At 39.4% G+C, this 19185-nt stretch overlaps 1 protein-coding gene across 7 annotated transcripts in view; it reads right to left on the minus strand.

Moving 5' to 3' along the window:
• The window catches only part of Robo1 (roundabout guidance receptor 1), a 1243546-nt gene that overhangs the window by 345647 nt on the left and 878714 nt on the right, over positions 1–19185 (minus strand). The gene's annotated exons all lie outside the window — the stretch shown is intronic.

Genomic DNA, 19185 nt, shown 5'->3' on the forward strand with positions numbered 1-19185 from the left:
ATTGTCATGAGTTAGAGGGTCTGAGATAGAGGTTCTGAGACTTTATGATGGGCCCGAGTGGAGCAGCATGACTTCAAAGGGGCAAAGAAAGACAGGAGCCGGAGCAAGGTGTTTGAGGCTCAGCGGATGGCTGCAGGAACCGCCAGCTCCAGCCTAGAGGAAGGGAAGGAGCAGGACAAGGCTGTGACTGCGGTGACACAAACGAGCAGCCTGTTCCACACCCAGTCAAGCTCTCCCGCCTGCTCAGTCCTCGGCTCCCTTCCCCTGCGCCCCCGCTGTTCTACACGCAGGGCCTCCTCACAGCTGCCCCAGGCCCGGGGTCCACACAGACTACGCTTCTTGATGCCCAGTCTTCCTTCAAGTCTGTCCTCTCCCCAACATTTCCCACAAAACAGAAGTCCACATGTTGCAGTCAGGTCAACATTGCTGGTAGAAATCACCCAGTGAAGAGTAGCTTGTGGGAAAAAAGAGGCTTATTTTGGCTTACAGGACGGAGGAGGAAGCTCTATGATGGCAGGGGGAAACAATGGCACGAGCAGAGGGTGGACATCACCCTGGCCAACATAAGATGGACAATAGCAACAGAAGAGTGTGCCAAACACTGGCACGGGGAAACTGGCTATAACACCCATAAGCTCACCCCCAACAAGACACTGCCTCCAGAAGGTGCTAATTCCCAAATCTCCGTCAGCTAGGAACCTAGCATTCAGAACACCTAAGTTTATGGGGACACCTGAATCAAACCACCACACTGAGAAGTCATTTTAGTTTAGTGCATAGTTAAAAAAAAAAAAATGCTGTAAAATATCTTTAGGAGAAGCCATATGTCACATATGTCGGAGGGGGTGGAGAATAAACCAACAATTTGGGAGAAAAAAAACTGAAAACATTTATTCTGTCATAATGGCTATACTGAAGAAAAGGAAATGTAAATTGACTTTTAGATTACTAGTGCTATAAACTTCCAAGAAAATAAAGCACCATATCATGGCTTTTACTGTGTACATGATTATTAAAGATAGAATCTAATGATGACCAATTCATAGTTTTCAAAGTCTACTTGAGATAGGAAATAAGGCTGCACAGGTTGCTCTGTGGAAACAAAGAAGAGGAGCCAAGCAGAAGTCAGGCCATAAGAGAAGTATCAAGACCCTAGCAGCCGAGAGAAGCCAAAGAAGAATGTTCCCAAGGAAAAGAACGGCAATGATTCACGCAGGCACCTCTGCAAGGCCATCGGGTGCACGTCCGTTATCCGGAGTAGATGAGCAGGACAAAAGCACCTGGGAAGCTGGAGCCAGAGAAACTAGCTCACATGAGGTAAGCTACTAATGTTGTTTGGATATGTGGTGCCTGCCAAGCTGCCTTCTAAATATTTATGTTTATGACCATGGACTATTCAGCCTAGATCATAGAATTTTCAGTGGATGAATATTAACCTGCACAGAGATGTGACTGGTCAAAGTGCTGATAGTAAGTAACTGCTCAGTGCTCAGCCCTAAATGGGACATCTATATCACCCATTTAAGACTCAACAGGGTGGGAGAAAAGCAAACTCAAAGAATGCAAGAGCTAGAGGAATTCCACGTGCCTTGCCTCATGCCCTCCATGAGTTCACTTCGGTAGATATCCTGTTAGATATTCTTGCTTTATCAGGGTTTTTTTTTTTTTTTTTTTTTGGTGTGTGTGTGTGTGTGTGTGTGTGTGTGTGTGTTTTCTTGGAGTGTTGTGGAATGCTGCCTTCCTGAAGGACATGGCATGGGCCCTGTGCTCATAAGCTCGCCCAAGATTGCCTGCACAAGACTGAGCTGGTCAACATGCCACCGTGGACAGGGATGGAGAGACGTTTTTTCTCAGCGGTAAAGCCACTTGGAAGTTGGCCATGCATTGGTAATTAATCCCTACTTGTGCTCACGTAAGCAACCCATCATTAGACCACCACAACGAAAATAACAAAGACGTGAAAACAGAAGAGGGACTAGCTGAGACAAGGATAGGAGATAGCAGGAGTGGGGCAAGCCACGGTAATATGGATGAAGAGGATCAAAATATATTATATGAAAATATGAAACTGCCAAAAATAATAAAGATAGCAGAAAGAGGGCTGGAGAGATGGCTTAGTGGTTAAGGTGTTTGCCTGCAAAGCCAAAGGACCCAGGTTCGATTCCCCAGGACCCATGTTAGCCAGATGCACAAGGGGGTACATGGCATGCATCTGGAGTTCGTTTGCAGTGGTTGGAGGCCCTGGCTTGCCCATTCTCTCTCTCCCCTCTTTCTCTGTCAAATAAATAAATAATTAATATTTTTAAAAATAGCTGAAAGAAATATTTTAAAAACAAACAAAAGAAAAAGAAATGGTGTAATAGGTTTTGTCCATCAAAGCATACTTCTGCAACCTAGCTAAATACAACAAGAAGTGATTAAAAATTCATTAAATAAAGAATGTCTATGATCAAGGTTGGTTTTAAAGAGTGTCTTCTTATGGTATGAAGCTAGCCTTAGTAAATTAAGTCAGGAGAGAATAAGTGTGTACTTTGAATGACTCTTCTTTTATTTTACTTTATTTTATTTTATTTTATTTTTATTGAGGTAGGGTCTCACTCTAGCTCAGGCTGACATGGACTTTAGTATGTAGTCTGAGGGTGGCCGCAAACTCACAGTGATCCTCCTACCTCTGTCTCCCACTCAGTCATTGTTGATTAAACTTCCTACGTGAGACGCTAGCAGGGCAGGCAGATCCCTTCTCCAAGGTGGGGGGGGGGTGGATTCTGGCATCCAGCTGTGAGGGGTGTTGGGTGGGTGTTCAGTGCAGTGCTAGAAGGTGTGATCTGGCTCTCCATGCTCTGGCTTGGGGTGGTGTCTGCTTGCTGTGCGTGGGTCTCTCTGCTTGGATGTATGAAGTAAGCAATTTCTTTTGCCACTGATGGAACTTCCCCTGGATCTTATAAGCCTGCAATCAACCCCTTTTTCCCATAAGCTATCTCTGGTTGAATGTTTGTCCCAGGAAAGAGGAGCTTAATGCAACAATAAAATGACATATAATTATACTCTTCAAGTAATAAATCTATAAATCTGTACTTAGCCATTGACAGACAAACAGGAAAATACAAGAGATGTGGAGATCAGAGGTCATCCAATCCACAGATCCTGCTTACTGGCAGAACAGAGGATGATGGAAAAGAAATCATAGGAGGGAAGACAGACAGAGTGTTCAAATTCAATGAATGTACGGGGAAACGTGAGAACTGGAGAAAAGGACAGGCAGAGGACATATTTATTAAGCACAAGACATAGAGTGCCGGGTACACTCATGGAGCATCCAAATGCCAATTGACAACTGTATATCCAAGGCTCCCCCAAGAGCAGAAATCTCAGCTGGAGCTGTTGACTGGAATAGAGCTGGAGAAAGAAATCGTGGGAAAGAGAAAAACTGCTGAGGGACACAGTGCAAAGGAAGCACAGAGCCAGAGCCAGGGCCGGGCCTGGCGCTCTCCCAGGCTCGACTACCACACGATGCTGCTGGGGAGTCCCCCGGAGTCCCCCGGCACGCCACACGCAAGCCTGTGCAGCAGTTCCCAGCAGCTGGACCACAGCCATCAGGACTTCGGGGAATGGAGAACACAGACTAGAGTTTTCAACATGATGTTTGCACAGCAGCATTCCGTAACAGTTTCAGCAATAAAAATGCTTTCAGTATTATTAATGATTACATTTTGTTAAATTTTTTGGGCAGTACACTTGTCCCAGATTGTGGACAGCATTGCTCAGAGGGAAAAGGGAAGGCGCAGTTTAGTCTTTAGCCGTGCTAATGTCCATAATGATGTGCCAGAAAAGAAACATGATACACACCATTTCCCAAACAGGTAACCTTTGAACTCTGTTTACTTTTATTCCTCATAAGGTATTCTACTGAACTTTGTTTCTAAGAAATACATTTAAACAGAAGATATACAACATTACATATAGCAATAACCAGAGAATAAATAAGGTGAGCAGAAAAACAGTCCTTTGGAGCTGAAAAGTCTTTAGAAATCATAACAAAAATATTGCAATCTCTCACTTCTTATAATGTATAGCCTTCACGAAAGGATCTTTTCAGCAGCTGACTCACATTTATAATGAGTTATCCTCGATAATAAAAACAGTAAATGGTAGTCATCATCTTTATAAAAACTATAATAAATTATCTTTTGTAATCATGGATAAGCAGGGAGGAAAAGAGGCCGAAAAGAAAACTACTGTTAATTATCCATCATCTGCTTTCTCACAACAACATCTTTATGAGGTAGGTGTTGTTATATCTGGTGTCCATATGGGGAACTGAAATCTCAGCTGTCATTTAGTTGGGAGATGTCAGTGCTGGGATTCAAATTCTAGACAAATCCAAAATACATGTTCTTTCCAACTATTCCATAAATACTGCTTAGACTAATTGGTTCAATGCATACATAAATATCCTTAGTCCACTTTTATTTCAATGTTGGATTGTTCAATTGGATGGCTTACTTTTGCAAATGCTGATGACAAAAACAGTGAGTAGCAATCACACCTAATGGCATGCTGTTCTTTCCTTAGGTTCAGAATATCTACCTGCAAGCCAAATGATTCTAGACACTTAATGCAAAAAAGGCCTGATATATGGAATTCCACGTGCCCTGCCTCATGCCCTCCATGAGTTCACATCGGTAGATATCCTGTTAGATATTCTTGCTTTATTAGTTTGTTTTCTTTTGAGATCTTCAGTTTTATATAACTATTTGTATAATTAAAACTAGTATGGGGCCAGGGAAATGGTTAGCAGTTAAGGCATTTGCCTGCAAAGCCTAAAGACCCAAGTTTGATTCCCCAGGACCCTCATAAGCCAGATGCAAAAGGGGGCTAATTCGTCTGGAGTTCATTTGCAGTGGATAGAGGCCCTGGCACACCCATTCATTCTCTTTCTCTAGCTGTCTCTTTTATTCTCTCTCTCTCTAACAAATAAATAAACACACACACACACAAAAAAAAAAAAAAAATAGTGTCAAGGCTGGAGAGGTACCTTAGCAGTTAAGGGGCTTTCCTGAATGTGCTTGCCTGCATAGCCAAAGGACCCAGGTTTGGTTCCCCATGATGCACATAAGCCAAAGGCACAAGGTGGCACATGCATCCAGAGTTTGTTTGTAGTATGGCTAGCGACCCTAGTATGTCCATTCTCCATTCTCTCTCTCCCTCTCCCTCTCTCTCTCTCTCTCTCTCTCTCTCTTTTTCTCTCTCTCTCTCTCTCTAAGTAAATTACATATATGATAGTATCAAGCTAGAGAGATTGCTCAGTGTTTAAGGCACTTGCCTGCAAAGCCTAGGGGCCTGGTTTAACTCTCCGTAGCCCATGTAAAGCCAAATGCACAAGTTGGCTAAAGATCCTGGTACTCCCAAATTCTATTTCTTTCTTTCTCTGTTTCTCGTAAATAAGTTAATTAGTTGGATGTGGTGGCATTCATTGTCATCGCAGAACTCAGTTGGCTGAAGCAGGAGGTTCTTACTTTCAAGACTGATACAGTAAGAACGCTATCTATAAAGAAAGGAGTGACAGCCTTGGCTCCCAGTTTCTCAAAGAGTTGTGGTAGTGCACTTCAGGGAAAAGGCTCCCAGCTTCTGACTACAAGCTGAAGAAAGCAACTCAACTTATAACTGTGATTCACCATTTCGGAGGACTTGGAGCTGGTGGCATTTGAGGGCTAGGCTTAAACTGAGGGCCTGACATATGAAGCTCAAAGTCTAATACTGATCTCCAGTCCTCAATCCTTAAGGGAGGACTTAGAGTGACACTAATGTCACACAGGCAAGAAAATGCACAGATCACCCACTAGCAATCCATGTCATTCCTGAAAGTGGTGTCCACCTTTGCTCTGTCAGAACTTAATCCATATTCATCATAAAATAAGCATGCCTCATTCCTTCCACATTATAAAAGCTCTCTCCACTCATAAATTCTGAGTTTTCAAATTATCTCCCAACCACCATTTTATATATAGAAGGCTAGAAAGTTTGTACAACGATTAGCAAAACCAACTTCCAGATTTCAACCGCATTCTGCTTAAGAAATGTCCAAGTTACAAAAAAGAAAAGAAAAGAGAAAGGCAGATACCGTCCACTGCCCTCAGGAAGAACCCGGCTGCACCCTCAGCAGTGTGACCCAGCCGAGCGCCGCAGAGCCAGCACCACGAGGAGGGCGGGCCAGGAGCCTTCCTGACCCGCTGGAAAATAAAACGCGCACCGAAGTAACAGAAGTATATAAATATTTACACCACTGCAGCTGGAAAAGGATATACACGAAAGTGCTAAGTATTTCAGAGGAATAGATCAAAGTCACATGAGGTTGATCAGGAGGAATTCAAACTGCCCCTCCCTGCAAGCCATCACTTTCCCAGAAGCACAAGGAAGTGAGCAATCAAGAGATTGATCTTATTGATATTCTGTATTGGAGTATGAGTAATGCAGTTTTTCTTCTTTCTCTCTAGCACAAAGTATTTGTCTTAGGACTTTATGTTTTCAAGTCCAATTCTAAGTAGACTGTGGCGGAATACAGTATTATATCAAGAAAGAAAGGCTTGACTGAGTCCTTTTCTCAATTTTATTATATTTATTTATTTATTTGAAAGCAACGCACAGACAGAGAGAAAGAGGCAGAGAGAGAGAGAGAGAGAGACAGAGAGAGAATGGGCGCACTAGGCCCTCCAGCCACTGCAAACAAACTACAGACACATGCACCCCTTTGTGCATCTGGCTAATGTGGGACCTGGGGAACCGAGCCTCAAACCGAGATCCCTAGGCTTCACAGGCAAGCAATTAACTGCTAAGCCATCTCTCCAGCCCAACTGAGTCCTTTGTTGTTATTGTTGTTGTTGTTGTTGTTGTTTCCCCCTTTTCTTTTTTTCCTTTTTTTGAAACAGGGTCTCATGTGTTACAAGTTAGCTTTAAACTTGCTAGGTAACCAAAGATGTACCTGTGCCTTCACCTCCAGACTGCTAAGAATAGAAGGCTGCATCACCATGCCTGGTTTATGCCGTGTTCAGAGACACGACCCATTGCTTTGTGCATGCTGAGAAAGCACTCTTCCAACTGAGTCAAACCTCTGGCCTCTAAATTTCTGCTTTTCAAATGTCTGAAAAGTACAATTAGGATACTTATGTTTAAAATATTCTACTAAAGTATCTTGCAGCACAAAGATGTTTTAAAAATTGCTAACATCACAAGAGCAACAAATTTGAGCAGCAGATGATAGGTTCATAGTGCATAATGACTGACAATTTGGTGACATCTGTCGAATGTTACTATATAATTGCATTGTAAAAGAGTATTTATATTTTAAAAGGAATTGTGACTCCTAACTTTTGTATTTAAGCTTCATCTACAATTTTTAGAATAATTCTGAATTAAAGTAATAAATATACAGCCAAATACCTGTACCAATCCAGCTATTTTCCTGACAGAATCTCATCTTCCAAGAAGATTATGTGTTAAAAATAAGAAAGTAGCACCCATTAATTACTTGCTGGGTAAAAAGTAGACATAGGAATGTTCTATATTGTTATATACATTTCCCAAATACATTAATGTTGAAAAAGTGTGTATAAAATGACATAAGTGCTGTAGGAAGACTAAATATTTGCAGCTAAAATTATACACATGAAGGAATTCAAGGGAAACAGAGAATGTATTAAAAGAAATTCATAATGAATGGATTTTTTTTGTTCCCTGTTTTTTTCCCAACTTTTATTGATTATAATTTTACTTAAAATCGTTTAGCAGATAGAAAGAAACAAAGAAAAAGGACCTTTTTTGTAACCACATTTTATAGTGATGCCAGTAATTAACTGAGTGCCACTGGCAGAACGTATCATCACAAATGATCAGCCAAGTAGAGCAAAATAAAATTCCAAGAAATTCTTAAAACCTAGGGGTTTTTTGTCATCTCATCCATCTACCAATCCATTCTGTGCCTACATACTCTTCCTATCTTACACTAGGAACACTATTCTACTGTGACTTGTGCTAAGCTTTAGCAACACAGAGAAACATGAAATCAAGTCAGTCACAAGGCCCAGCCTGAAATTTTCTAAGCAATACAAAAAAATTAACAAGGGAGATGGGAAGCAAAGGCAGGGTACACACCTTCAGTCTCCACAGTCTGGGGGTAGAGATAGGATCATTTCAAGTTTGAGACTAGCCTTGATTACATAATGAGATCCTGTCTCAGAAAACACCAAAACTGGCTGAGAAGATCGTTCAGTGGTTAAAGGTTGCATATAAAGCCTGCTGACCTTGGTTCAGTTCCCAAACCACTCTCTTACAACTGGAAAAGCATTTGTACGCAGCAGTAGAGATTCTGGTGTGGGTGAAAGTACACACGTGTACACACACACATACAAAGAAATATATATCTATACACATATATATGTATTTAAAAAACACAAAAAATAACTAATTAAACATATAAGTTATTTAATTGAAGAAAAAAATAGTAAAGTACATTGGGATTTAAAATGGAATAGGATTGGGTAAACACTATTAACTACTCTAGCACCTGCGGGGAAAGTAACCTAGACCGGCCTCGCATTGCCTTGACAATCTGCTAAACTTCTGGGGATGCTGGTCTATGTTTCTCCACCAAGAGGACAAGATAATATCTGTCGTTTGTAGAATAGGACATTTCCAATACACAGATTATCTCTACATCAATACCTGGGTTGGACCCTTTCATCTAGTATTTTGGAAGTTGCACAGACACCACTGATTGATTTCATAATCCCACTCCCTCCTGGCAGCTGGAGTACAAACTGGATAGGACTCTTTCTAATTTAAAAAGAAACCCCACGTCCCCCACCATGGACTTGAAAAAAAAGTTACAAACTAAGGTTACTCCCAAGTATTATTTAAAGTTGCAATTCAAAATAATTTACACACTTCTTGGCAGGTTCCACCGCAATTCCTATAAAACATCATTCAATATAAAAGAACAAAATAAAACAAAATCAGCACATGGAACAGAGCCAACTTCATGCTTTCCTGAGAAATGTCACAGGTTGACTACCTAAAGCCATCTATAATAAAACACCTCTGTGCCTTGGAGGAAATATTTCAAATGGATCCACTGAGTGCTCAGGTGTATTGCTTCCAAATTGAAAAGCCATTGTACAGCTTTTAAAATATTATGAGGTAGTCATATTTGTCATTCATTTCCTTTTCATTACAAAGACAAAACCTCCATACACCTTCAGAATAAAGACCAAGTCTGTGTGTAACAGTTCATCCTAATGTGCCTGCTGATGGAATTCTAATATACTAATATCTAGCTCTTAAAACATAATACAAGTTAAGTCATAATACATTATGCCCTATTTTAGTTGTTAAGGCCAATTGGATTTTGAAGTTTTTACTGAGAAAGGATTTGGGGCAATATTTTAAATGATGAAAACAATATTTGTTTGGTCCTGTGATTTAATTTTTCCATTTCTGTGAATATACTTACTCATAATCTTCGATTTCCCACATATTAGTACAAATCGCATGCTATGGCAAACCATGTAGACAGCTCATTTATTTACATATAATGTGGGACTAGCACATGGTATTACATGTGGGCCAACTATAACCTCAACATAAGGTACACAAGCACGTCCTCCTCTGGAAATGGCACTTCAGAAACACAACTGTATAAAATAAAACTTCCCCTCTCCTCATTTTGACTTCTGCAAGAATAGTCTGAAGTTAATATTACTTGTGTGTCCAAAAGATACTTTTAAGTCATAATTAAAAGCACATAAAAACAAGTATAAATATTCTAAAAGTATTTTACCATAGAGAAAGTTTTTTTAAGCTATATGTAAAGCAAATTTGATCAATTCTTTAACTAAAGGGTTGTATTACATTTTCATAAGATATGCACATTACAAAAATAATTTACTAATAGTCAATAATATAAGAGAAATTTAAATACTAAAAATAATTTCAATTTTATTTTTTGGATTAGTCATACTTGTGTCATATTTAAAGAATTTGTCTCTGGTGAGTTGTTAATGTTTGCAAAATAAGAGTATGGAACTGGAGTTTTCAGGATAATTGTTTAAAGAGAATTACACTTTGGAAAACAAAATTCTTAAAGTAACCTTTTAAAGGATTACTGAAAAATCCCCATAGGAATGTAGTCAGCTTCACTCAATGTAAAAACAGAATTTTTGACATGAACAGGAATTTCTGAAGTAAATCTTTTACACATTAGCAAAATAATTGTAACCATTACCTCCCTATATCTTCCTCCTTTTTCCTTCCTTATATCCTGGCCTTCATTTACACAGATTCTAAGAGGGGCTCTGATAAAATGAATGTTGAGAGGCAGAACCTAATTGTTGTACACAAAGAATGTAGTAAGTACTCCAAATGTTAACTTATGATCTGCATATGTAAGTAATAACAAATATTTAAATAGTCATAAACTTTATTGCATAAGGAGGTAGGGTACAATTAATCATTTCAATACAAAAATGGTATATACTTAATTCAATGGGAAAATCCATGAAAAATAAAATATTAAAATATATATTACATAACTTTCTATGCAGACTTCTAAGAACTCATCCCATCAAGTTCCCCTCCTTCTAAGAACATCTGTCATAAGCACTGTGATGCCATATGCATTTGTCACTTTGTACTGTAATCAAAGTGAGAAGGGGAATACAATACTTGAGTTCTTTAAATTTTTACCCTCTTATTTAAATTTTATTGGAAACTTTATAAACATGTTGCAAATTGTATGAATTCCTATCGCATAATCCTCTTGTGTCCCCACCCCAACTCCTGTGAGTAATTCTCAATCTTGAGGGAAAAGGCTGTAACATCAATGTTATGTAGACATCTCTTAAATTATTTAGTTAATAAATAGTTGTACCATAATTGAAATTCTTCTACATTCCCAGTAGCACCTAGCATGAAGCAGATCTTAATCCCCACATGTTGAGTGCATGATCAATAAGTGGAAGAAGAAAATGACGGATGAGCCCAGGTGTGTGTTTATTTTTTTTTTAATTTTATTTATTTATTTTATTTAACAGAGAAAGAGGGAGAGAGAGTGAGAGAAAGGGCACACCAGGGCCTCCAGCCACTGCAAATGAACTCCAGACACGTGCGCTCTCTTGTGCATCTGGCTAACATGGGTCCTGGGGAATCGAACCTGGGTTCTTTGGCTTTGCAGGCAGACACCTTAACCGCTAAGACATCCCTCCAGCCCCCTGCTCCCAGGTGTGTTTTTAAACAGCTTAGAAGATGGTATAGAGAAATACCCATCCTAGAAGCCAATGTTCCCTAAGAACAGCTAAAGCAAAGAGAAATTTTCCCTTCTGCTTCCAAGACGCAGAAAACCAAAAGGAAGGGAGCCCTTTCCACTCAGAGGAGGGGCTCTGTTTACAGCCTCCTGAAGGCGGATGCCTGTCCTCCGAGTCATGTTACACCTTACCGGGATGAGCACAGGTATAACTGTAGCTAACTCTAGCTCAGCTCTAGCTAAGAGACCATGAAAAAGACAGCGAGAAAACCAGAGGAAGAGGTTAAAAAAAAAAAAAAAAAAAAAAAGACCTGAAAAATCCTTCGTATGATTTTTAAGAAACAGCTGGAAAAAGCAGAGTTTTGTTTTCTGTTTCTCTGGTTTGTAAATGTTCCATGAGGTTACTCACAATTGAATAAACTAGTATAAGTCAGCATTGTTTCTCTAAAAAACAAAAAAAAGAAAAAAAATCAAGAAAATACAATTCCAACCTTTGCTATGGCCTTCACTAAACCAGCATGCATTGCATGTCACACTCTGCCAGGCCTGAGCAACAGTGCTATGTATAATACAGTCAGTGAGCACCACGGGAGTACCAGATTAACACTGGGCAGGAACTGTCTCTTTTGTAGCTGGGAATAATATGAAGTTAATATAAAGGACATATGAATCACTGTACAGGCCCTTAAAGAAAGCGTATGAAGAAACACAGCTTTTACCCACCAATGAAGTACTTTTGTGGACCATATAAACAAGCGGTGAGATCTGAACGAGTTCTACACACAAAGACGTACGCAATGTAGTTAGCATGAGTGGAAGCAAATGTTTCCACAAAAGCAAGTTTTCCCAAAAAGGTAAAAGTCTGTATGAGAGTCAGTGATTGGGGGCAACAAACCCCGAGGCACAAAGCTGCTTGATTATGCCTGTGTGCTCACTGGGAGTTAAAGACTGGCTATGGATTTAAACCGATTAAGGGCTATCAATGACCTCTTCTCTTCAGGAAGCAAATAACCCTAATTGTTTCACTTATCTCCCATGCCATTGCAAGCTAATTCCTGGTCTTGGCCACTCAGGGAAAGTCAGTTACATGAACCTGAAATGTTTTTTCACTTCACATTTGAGCTTTTTTTTTTTTTTTTTTTGAGAAATCTCTATATCCCCTGATAGTTATAAATTAAATCCCAATTACACATCTAAATATATGTTTCTTACCCTGCCTTTATAGGGCCTCCAGCCACTGCAACCAAAATAAAATAAAATAAAATAAATAACGGGTAGAATATCACAATATAAGGGATTTGCCCCTCTTTTTGTCTAAGTATTGAATCAAGTATCCACAGACTAAGAGATGAGGCTTAAGAATGCTACTGTTTTTCTTCTCTTGCATGTTTTGTTAATTTTAAAGCAATATTTATGAAATGTAGTCTTGAACAAGCATCTTCAAACTAAGTATTTTGCTTACTCCATGAACACATAGAACTACATGTACTTTCAGAAGCCAGTAGCTCATTACAATAAAAAGCATAGTTGGTCTGGAGAGATGACTGGCTCAGCAGTTCAGGCATTTATCCTCAAAGCCTAATGACCCAGGTTCAATTCCCCAGTACCTACATAAAGCCAGATGCACAAAGTGGTGCATGCATCTGGAGTTTTTGCCGTACCTGGAGGTTCTGATGTGCCCACCTTGAGCACCTGGCTTAAGTGGGTACTGGGAAATTGAACTTGGGCCGTTAGGCTTCACAGACAAGCACCTTAACCACTAAGCAATCTCTCCAGTCTGGACATTTATTCTTTTCTTCAACAAGATTAAGGAATAAAATTTTGGGGCCTGTAGAATTGGCTCAGTGGTTAAAACTCTGGACTGTGAAGCTTAAGGACCCAGGTTCAATTCCCCATTACCCATGTAAGCCAAATGTACAAGGTGGCACATGCATCTGGAATTCATTTGCAGTGGCTAGAAGCCCTGATGTGCCCATTCTCTCTCCTTTCCTTCCTCTTCCCACCTAAATAAATAAATAACAATAAAATATTTTAAAAGAAATCACATTTTATTCATCATTTTCTGCATCACAAGATTATGGGATAAATAAATGAAAAGTTTCAAGTTTTGTTCCAGGGATAAGAAGTATAGTTTAACATGATAAACCGGCATACCAAAGTTACTGAATTGAAATTTTATGTGTTGTTTATTTCCGAATTGATAGCCTTAATATGAAATTATATGATGTGAATATATATATATATATATATATAAATATAAATATATACATATATATATATATATATATGATTATGGAATATACATAGGGAAATTGGGCATCAGCATGTTTGAAAATACTGAAGACTTGATGCACAGCTTCAAGAAACACACTGTTTAAAGCCAGGAGGGCTGACTCATATCTGTAATGCCACCACACCAGTCAAAAGCAGAAAGAGCAGGAGTTCAAAGCTATCTCAGGGTATACAGTGTGTCTGGCTTAGTAGACCCTACCTCAAAGCAAAGTAAGACAAAAATGTTATTTAAAAAATTGCTTTGGGGCTGCAGAGATGGTGTAGTGGTTAAGCGCTTGCCTGTGAAGCCTAAAAACCCTGGTTCAAGGCTCAATTCCCCAGGACCCACATTAGCCAGATGCACAAGGGGGCACATGCATCTGGAGTTTGTTTGCAGTGGCTGGAGGCCCTAACGCGCCCATTCTCTCCCTCCCTCCCTCCCTCCCCCCCCCTCTCTCTCTGCCTCTTTCTCTCTCTGTTGCTTTCAAATATATAAATAAACAAAAAAATTGCTTTAAGGTCAGGTGGTTTATGTCTGTAATCTCAAGACCTGGAAAGCTGAGAGAGGAGGATTGCTTCTGATTTGAGTTAAGGCCAGATTGGGGTGAAGAAGAAGACAGAGAAGAAGAAGAAAAAGAAGAGGAGAAAGAGTAAGAGGAGGATGAGGAAGAAGAAGAAAGAAGAAATGAAAGAAATCGAAAAAAAGAACAGATTACTTTAAACAAAATCATCTTTAAAAGATTTTGAAGCCTTGTTAAATATTCTGAATCCCAGATTTTTCATCCAATTCACAATGTGCTGGTACAGGGATTTTATAGTGTCCTTCTAAAAGTGTACTTTTGAAGTATCTTTAATCCATACATGTATATGAATATCAGTTAAATATCTGGCTTTCCTTAATATTACATGCCTAGTGATATTAGCTCTGAAAATATGCTTATGTATGCTCTCAATTTGGTTCATTCTATTCAAAACCTCCTTTTAAAAGAGTAATGAAGGGTGGGCATGGTGGTGCATGCCTATAATGCCAGCACTGGGGAGTCAGAGGTAGCTGGATCACTGTGAGTTTGAGGCTGAGACTACATAGTAAATTCCAGGTCAGCCTAGGCCAGGGTGAGATCCTATCTCAAAAAAACATAAAAAAAAAAAAAAAGACTAATGACTAGTTAAATCTCCACTTACACCTTGAGTTACATATAAGCAAGCCTTCAGGGATTTTGAACTAAAACTTGAAACACAGAAACATGCGATAATTCTCAAGGGATCTTTAAGCTCTAGCCTCAGAATATCTTCAAGTTTGTGCCTGGAAAGTTATTTCAGTCCACAAAATACTTGTTATGCAAGCATGAGGATCTGAGTTCAATACGCAGAACCCAGATACAAAAAGCCTGGCAAGGTAACAACACCTGTCACCCCAGCTCCGAGAAGACATCAGTCTAGCCTAATTGGAGAGCTCCAGGACAAGGAAAGACTCAATCTCAAAGAGGTGGGCAGGACCTACGGATGACAGCAAGGTTGTCCTCAGGACTCCACATGCACACATATAAGCACACCAATGCACATGCACATACACACACAAAATCAAAACTAAATCTTTGGTCTGCAGTCATGGCACAGTGGTTGAGGTGAAAGCCAGGATAGGGCAGCTCATGTGTTTGGAGTTCATTTGCAGCCGCGAGCAGCCGTGGTGTGACCACACCCTCTCACTTTCTCTGTCTCTCTCACTCTCTCTCCCAGGCATGGTGGTGCTGGAGTTTAATTCCAGCATGCTAGAGGTAGAGGTAAGAAGATCGCCATGAGTCTGAGATCAGGCTGAGACTACATAGTGAAATCCAGGTCAGCAAAGGCTAGAGTGAGACACTACCTTAAAAAAAATGATTTTTTTTTAAATTTTCAGGCTCTAAATTTTTGATAGTTTTATTTATTTGGGATACAGACACAAAGAGGCAGACAGAAAGAGAGTGACTATAGACACACCAGAGTTGAGAAATACCTTGCAGTAACCACTCTCAGTAGACAAGCAGGGACATCATTTTTGTTTTTGTTGTTTTGTTTTGTTTTTCGAGGTAGGGTTTCACTCTAGCTCAGAATGACCTGTAGTTTACTATGTAGTCGCAGGCTGGTCTCAAACTCACTGCAATCCTCCTACCTCTGCCTCCCAGGTGATGGGATTAAAGGCGTGCACCACACATCTGGCTAGAGATATCATTTTCTTGAATACAGTTTGCAAATAGAAGTAGACAATAATCCAATAGATTATTGATGGAGCTAGTAGAACAAAATTAACTTTTTAAAAATTATTTTGTTTATTTTTATTTATTTGAGAGCGACAGACAGCAAAAGAGGCAGAAAGAGAGAGGGAGAGAGAGAACGTGCACACCAGGGCCTCCAGCCACTGCAAACACACTCCAGATGCGTGCACACCCTTGGGCTAATGTGGGTCCTGGGGAATTGAGCCTCGAACCAGGGTCCTTAGGCCTCACAGGCAAACGCTTAACCACTAAGCCATTTCTCCAGCCCAACTTTTTTTTTTTTAAAACGGTTTTAAAGCAGTCCTATCTTAGGTTAGGAAACTCATCCCAGTTTTAAAAATGAAAAATCCCTCAATCAGTCCAAATAAACTATAATGGTGGGTCATAATCTATCTACCTACCTACCTACAAATCTATATATCTATATATCTATCTATCATCTCTAAGTCAGAAGGAATAATGGATTGAAAGAAAATTTCACAACATTTCATAAAAAAAATCTATCATTTGCAATATGAAATATGTTGAAATTGCTTTATAATTTTTTGGTGGGACAAGCAATAAATTATATCTAAAACCACAGTGAATAAACACCATGAGAAGAAATAGAAAAAAATCAGAATTTTTTTTACATTTAGTTCAGTTAGTTTGTTTGCTATTTGTTTGAGACATGCTCTATATAGCCCTGGTTGGCCTGGACTTCCAAATGTCCATCAGACTGAACTGGAACTTGTGGAGATCCTCTGGTATTTGTCTCCCAAGAACTGAGATTCCAGGCATTCACTACTACAGTGAGCCTGAAAGTCAGAGATTTTTGATAGACTCATTGACCAAATAAGAAAAGGCTTTACTGAAAGACATTATATATAAAAAAAGATGGTCATATTACTATGAGATTTGATGCACTGTTGTTTTAATGTAATGATTGAATATTATTCCAGTATGAACGTACACACAGAAATTCAATGCAAATAGGAAACTATTGTAAATTCTTTCTATATTTTATGTGTGTGTGTGTGTGTGTGTGTGTGTGTGTGTGTGTGTGTCTTAATTTTCAAACCACAAGAACAATACTTATTAAATAAAGAAATCCAAAAAGAAAAGTGGTCTAAAATAATGCATGGAATTAAAATTATTTCAACTCAACAAGTACTTACTGAATAAATACTCTGTGGTTGGCTGTATAGAGTATAGACTAAAATTTTACAGCATCCAAGGGAGTTATAATTCACAAAGGAAAAAAGCAAACCCCTCAGAAGTTCCAGATATAGCTGTATGATAGGTTTACTAGGTTTTCTAAATTCACCAACTATGCAATTAACTAGTTATATAGCTTATAAAACCCCACGAAGATACCATTAAAAAAAGATATTGGCCAGGTTATAGAAAACACAATATACCAGCAAAGGTCAATTTCTCAGTAGTTCTGTTTCTTACTTACTTTCACCTGTGATCTAACTCTCACTGGAGAGAAGTTCTGATATTGAAAAGCCTCAGCTTAGGACTATCTCTCACAAGTGTATGCAAGTGGTGAGAGGTAGGAGGAGAGAAAGGGAACAGATGGCAAAATTCATTAACCACTGTATATGTGTGTCAAATTACCAACAATACTCTGCATAGCTTGTAAAAAGTAATAACAATTACAACAGAGAAAGAATTAGTACAAGTAAATGATGCCTTCTCAAACTTTGAGAAACACATGAGATTTTTATAATTATATTACTAACCATGAATGTGGAGTTACACCAGCAGGTAAGCTGTAGTTCTATCCAATTTTCTAAGCTTTTCTAATTCTCTCAATCTTCAAAACTTTCTGAACTAGTAAATGTATTATCTATTAAGTTATAGGTAAGAAACTGAGGCACAAAATGTCAGTAACTTGTCCAAGGTCATAGGTTCTATCAGATGGAAGTGAGACTCAAATTTCTGCAATCAATTCCAAACTCTGGACATCTGACACGAAACTCTCCCGTGACGCAGCAGGATGGTGGAAAGCACTCCCCTGTATGAAAGTACACAGCACACGCAGTAGGGTGTGGCTCAACGAAGAGCCCTTGCCTAGCATGCAAGGGGCCCTGGGTTTGATCCCAGCACTTCAAAGAGCATACTGAAAACAGATTCTTGAACCTCCAAAATTAATAAAAAAAATCTAAGAAAAACGGCCATGTATACTGTAGTTCAACATGGCAGACAGGAGGGACAGGGCGGAGGATACACAGGCACTCTTGCTTTTCTTTTAGGCTCATCAAGTTCTACCTCTCTACAGCCTCGGTTAATGCGTCAGTTTCTTCATGCATAAAATGAAATTAATGCAGCGTGTGAACGCTGGAATAAAAACAGATAACTTTGCCAGCTCTCACATTTTCCAAACAAAGAAAAACTCATCACCAGACTGAAAACAGTGGATCAAAATTGACAAAAAAAAAATACCCTCTGGCAAGACCGAGGATGACTTTCCTCCATGTCCCCAAAGCACAAGATAAGAGTAAAACTTTTTCTAAAACAAACAAAGTGGCATTCCTAGTCTAGAAAGGATGTGCTCAAAGTGTGGGAATTCTTGAAAGAGAATGTAAATTTCTTTGGGTGTGGATGGCCTTATAAAACCTACAGTTTTAGGACAGGGTTTAATCTTAAGAAATATCAGTATATGTTTTTTGATTCTTAATTAGGTGGAAAAAGAAATTAAATAAAATAACTTACATAGAATATCCCATAAAATGTGTGGAGGGCTGAGAGTCAACTCAAAGCTATGGATGTGTTTCTACCCAACATTGCCTCCTGCTTTCTTATTTGAAACCATTTACACCTATTGTTCACTTGAGGCTGGCCCTAGCACAGGCTGAGCAAAGTAACACCTGTTATTATTCTTTGCCCAAGCAGGAAGCTCAAGTTATAGTCTGTTCATAAGTATTTTAGCAGACAGCAATACCTGTGCAAACAGAATAGTAGCTGTGAGTTCTTTAAGTACCAAGCACCTGGTATGTTTCAGCCACATTTTGAGCACTGGGTAGATAAGCTTTCACTCCTTATCTGTATTATTCTGCAACGTGGCAGACATGACCATCCATGTAATACAGACATGTGCCCTAACTTTGGATTGCCAGTGCACACATAAACGTCAGGCATGACAGCGTACCTACAACCCCAGCACTCAGGACTCAGAGACGAGGGATCCCCGGGGAGGCTGCCCAGATGGACCAACCAAGTCAGTGAACTCTGAGTTTACTGAGACCCTTTCCTCAATAAATAAGGAGGTAGGCCATTCTGGAAAACACTCACTGCAGAATTCCTACTCCCACATGCATGCACACATCACACAACTTGCACATGCACACACATGTGTCTGTCTACACACACACATATACATGC

Source organism: Jaculus jaculus, chromosome 4 (genome assembly GCF_020740685.1).
Source record: "Jaculus jaculus isolate mJacJac1 chromosome 4, mJacJac1.mat.Y.cur, whole genome shotgun sequence".
Classification (NCBI taxonomy): Eukaryota; Metazoa; Chordata; class Mammalia; order Rodentia; family Dipodidae; genus Jaculus; species Jaculus jaculus.